The sequence below is a fragment of the Prorops nasuta genome, unplaced genomic scaffold, assembly GCF_024137725.1.
Source record: "Prorops nasuta isolate Cenicafe-Biocafe unplaced genomic scaffold, Cenicafe_Pnas_1.2 PNAS00001, whole genome shotgun sequence".
Lineage (NCBI taxonomy): Eukaryota > Metazoa > Arthropoda > Insecta > Hymenoptera > Bethylidae > Prorops > Prorops nasuta.
This window is the reverse complement of record NW_027116798.1, coordinates 301,882-306,392: the sequence shown is the minus strand read 5'-3', so window position 1 is coordinate 306,392 and position 4,511 is coordinate 301,882.

Below are 4,511 nucleotides of genomic sequence, written 5' to 3'. Positions count from 1 at the left end.
ATGTGACCCCCCATGTCCTATATAAGTACTAAATGACCCCAGGTCAGCCACCCCAGTTCTATATAAGTACTCAATGACCCCATGTGACCCCCCCTAGTCCTGTATAAGTACTCAATGACCCCATGTGACACACTCTATTCCTATATAAGTTCACAATTACCCCATGTGACCCACCCTAGTCCTATATAAGTACTCAATGACCCCATGTGACCCCCCCTAGTCCTATATAAGTACTCAATGACCCCAGGTCAGCCACCCCAGTTCTATATAAGTACTCAATGACCCCATGTGACCCCCCCTAGTCCTGTATAAGTACTCTATGATCCCATGTGACCAACCCTAGTCCTATATAAGTGCTCAATGACCCCATGCGACCCCCCCATGTTCTATATAAGTACTCAATGACCCCATGTGACCCTCCTAGTCCTATATAAGTACTCAATGACCCCATGTGACCCACCCTAGTCTTATATAAGTACTCAATGACCCCATGTGACCCACCCTAGTACTATATAAGTACTCAATGATTCCATGTGACCACACCTAGTCCTATCTAAGTACTCAATAACCCCGTGTGACCCAGCCTAGTCCTATATAAGTACTCGATGACCCCATGTGACCCACTCTAGTCCCATGTAAGAACTCAATGACCCCATGTGACCCACCCTAGTCCTATATAAGTACTCAATGACCCCATGTGACCCACCCTAGTCCAATATAAGTACTCAATGACCCCATGTGGCCCACCCTAGTCCTATATAAGTACTCAATGACGGCATGTGACCCACCATAGTCCTATACAAGTAATCAATGACCCCATGTGACCCCCCCTAGTCCTATATAAGTACTCAATGACCCCAGGTCAGCCACCCTAGTCCTATATAAGTACTCAATGACCCCATGTGACCCCCCCTAGTCCTATATAAGTACTCAATGACCCCATGTGACCCACCCTATTCCTAAATAAGTTCATAATGACCCCAAGTGACCCACCCTAGTCCTATATAAGTACTCAATGACCCCATGTGACACCCCCATGTCCTATATAAGTACTAAATGATCCAATTTCTCCCACCCTAATCGTATATAAGTTATCCATGACGCCATGTGACCCACCCTAGTCCTATATAAGTACTAAACGACCCCATGTGACCCCCCCCCCTAGTCCTATATAAGTACTCAATGATCCCAGGTCAGCCACCCTAGTCCTATATAAGTACTCAATGACCACATGTGACCCCTCCTAGTCCTATATAAAAACTCAATGACCCCATGTGACCCACCCTAGTCCTATATAAGTACTCAATGACCCCATGTGACACACCCATTTCCTATAAGTACTAAATGACCCAATTTCTCCCACCCTAATCGTATATAAGTTATCCATGACGCCATGTGACCCACCCTAGTCCTATATAAGTACTAAACGACCCCATGTGACCCCCCCCCTAGTCCTATATAAGTACTCAATGATCCCAGGTCAGCCACCCTAGTCCTATATAAGTACTCAATGACCACATGTGACCCCTCCTAGTCCTATATATAAACTCAATGACCCCATGTGACCCACCCTAGTCCTATATAATTACTCAATGACTCCATGTGACCACACCTAGTCCTATCTAAGTACTCAATGACCCCGTGTGACCCAGCCTAGTACTATATAAGTACTCAATGACACCATGTGACCCACCCTAGTCCCATGTAAGGACTCAATGACCCCATTTGACCCACCCTAGTCCTATATAAGTGCTCAATGTCCCCATGTGACCCACCCTAGTCCAATATATGTACTCAATGACCCCATGTGACCCACCCTAGTCCTATATAAGTACACAATGACCCAGGTGACCCACCCTAGTCCTATGTAAGTACTCAATGACCCCATGTGACCCACCCTAGTCCTATATAAGTACTCAATGAATCCTTGTGACGCAACCTAGTCCTATATAAGTACTAAATGACCCCATGTCTCCCACCCTAGTCCTATATAAGTACTCAATTAACCCATGTGACCCACCCTAGTTCTATATAAGTACGCAATGACCTCATGTGACCCCCCTAGTCTTATATAAGTACTCAATGACCCCAGGTCAGCCACCCTAGTCCTATATAAGTACTCAATGACCCCATGTGACCCCTCCTAGTCCTATATAAGTACTCAATGACCCCATGTGACCCCCCCTAGTCCTATATAAGTACTCAATGACTCCATGTGACCACACTTAGTCCTATCTAAGTACTCAATGACCCCGTGTGACCCACTCTAGTCCCATGTAAGGACTCAATGACCCCATGTGACCCACCCTAGTCCTATATAAGTACTCAATGACCCCATGTGACCCACCCTAGTTCTATATAAGTACGCAATGACCTCATGTGACCCCCCTAGTCTTATATAAGTACTCAATGACCCCAGGTCAGCCACCCTAGTCCTATATAAGTACTCAATGACCCCATGTGACCCCTCCTAGTCCTATATAAGTACTCAATGATCCCATGTGACCCACCCTAGTCCTATATAAGTACTCAATTAACCCATGTGACCCACCCTAGTTCTATATAAGTACGCAATGACCTCATGTGACCCCCCTAGTCTTATATAAGTACTCAATGACCCCAGGTCAGCCACCCTAGTCCTATATAAGTACTCAATGACCCCATGTGACCCCTCCTAGTCCTATATAAGTACTCAATGATCCCATGTGACCCACCCTAGTCCTATATAAGTACTCAATTAACCCATGTGACCCACCCTAGTCCTATATGAGTACTCAATGACCCCATTTAACCTCCCCCCCATGTCCTATATAAGTACTAAATGACCCCATGTCTCCCACCCTAGTCGTATATAAGTTCTCCATGACCCCATGTCTCCCACCCTAGTCGTATATAAGTTCTCCATGACGCCATGTGAGCCACCCTAGTCCTATATAAGTACTCAATGACCCCATGTGACCCCCCCTAGTCCTATATAAGTACACAATGACCCCATGTGACCCACCTTAGTCCTATCTAAGAACTCAATGTCCCCGTGTGACCCAGTCTAGTCCTATATAAGTACTCAATGACCCCATGTGACCCACCCTACTCCTATATAAGTACTCAATGTCCCCATGTGAACCAACCTAGTCCAATATAAGTACTCAATGACCCCCTGTGACCCACCCTAGTCCTATATAAGTACTCAATGACGGCATGTGACCCACCATAGTCCTATATAAGTACTCAATGACCTCAGGTCAGCCACCCTAGTCCTATATAAGTACTCAATGACCCCATGTGACCCACCCTATTCCTGTATAAGTACTCAATGACCCCATGTCTCCCACCCTAGTCCTATATAAGTACTCAATGACCCCATGTGACCCCCCCTAGTCCTATATAAGTACTCAATGACCCCAGGTCAGCCACCCTAGTCCTATATAAGTACTCAATGACCCCATGTGACCCCCCCTAGTCCTATATAAGTACTCAATGACTCCATGTGACCACACTTAGTCCTATCTAAGTACTCAATGACCCCGTGTGACCCACTCTAGTCCCATGTAAGGACTCAATGACCCCATGTGACCCACCCTAGTCCTATATAAGTACTCAATGACGGCATGTGACCCACCATAGTCCTATATAAGTACTCAATGACCCCATGTGACCCCCCCTAGTCCTATATAAGTACTCAATGACCCCAGGTCAGCCACCCTAGTCCTATATAAGTACTCAATGACCCCATGTGACACACCCTATTCCTATATAAGTTCACAATTACCCCATGTGACCCACCCTAGTCCTATATAAGTACTCAATGACACCATGTGACCCCCCATGTCCTATATAAGTACTAAATGACCCCATGTCTCCCACCCTAGTCGTATATAAGTTCTCCATGACGCCATGTGAGCCACCCTAGTCCTATATAAGTACTCAATGACCCCATGTGACCCCCCCTAGTCCTATATAAGTACTCAATGACCCTAGGTCAGGCACCCCAGTTCTATATAAGTACTCAATGACCCCATGTGACCCCCCCTAGTCCTGTATAAGTACTCTATGATCCCATGTGACCAACCCTAGTCCTATATAAGTGCTCAATGACCCCATGCGACCCCCCCATGTTCTATATAAGTACTCAATGACCCCATGTGACCCTCCTAGTCCTATATAAGTACTCAATGACCCCATGTGACCCACCCTAGTCTTATATAAGTAGTCAATGACCCCATGTGAACCACCCTAGTCCTATATAAGTACTAAATGACCCCATGTCACCCACCCTAGTCCTATATAAGTTCACAATGACCCCATGTGACCCACCCTAGTCCTATATAAGTACTCAATAACCCCATGTGACCCCCCCGTGTCCTATATAAGTACTCAATGACCCCATGTCTCCCACCCTAGTCGTATATAAGTTCTCCATGACGCCATGTGACCCACCCAAGTCCTATATAAGTACTCAATGACCCCATGTGACCCCCCCTAGTGCTATATAAGTACTCAATGACTCCAGG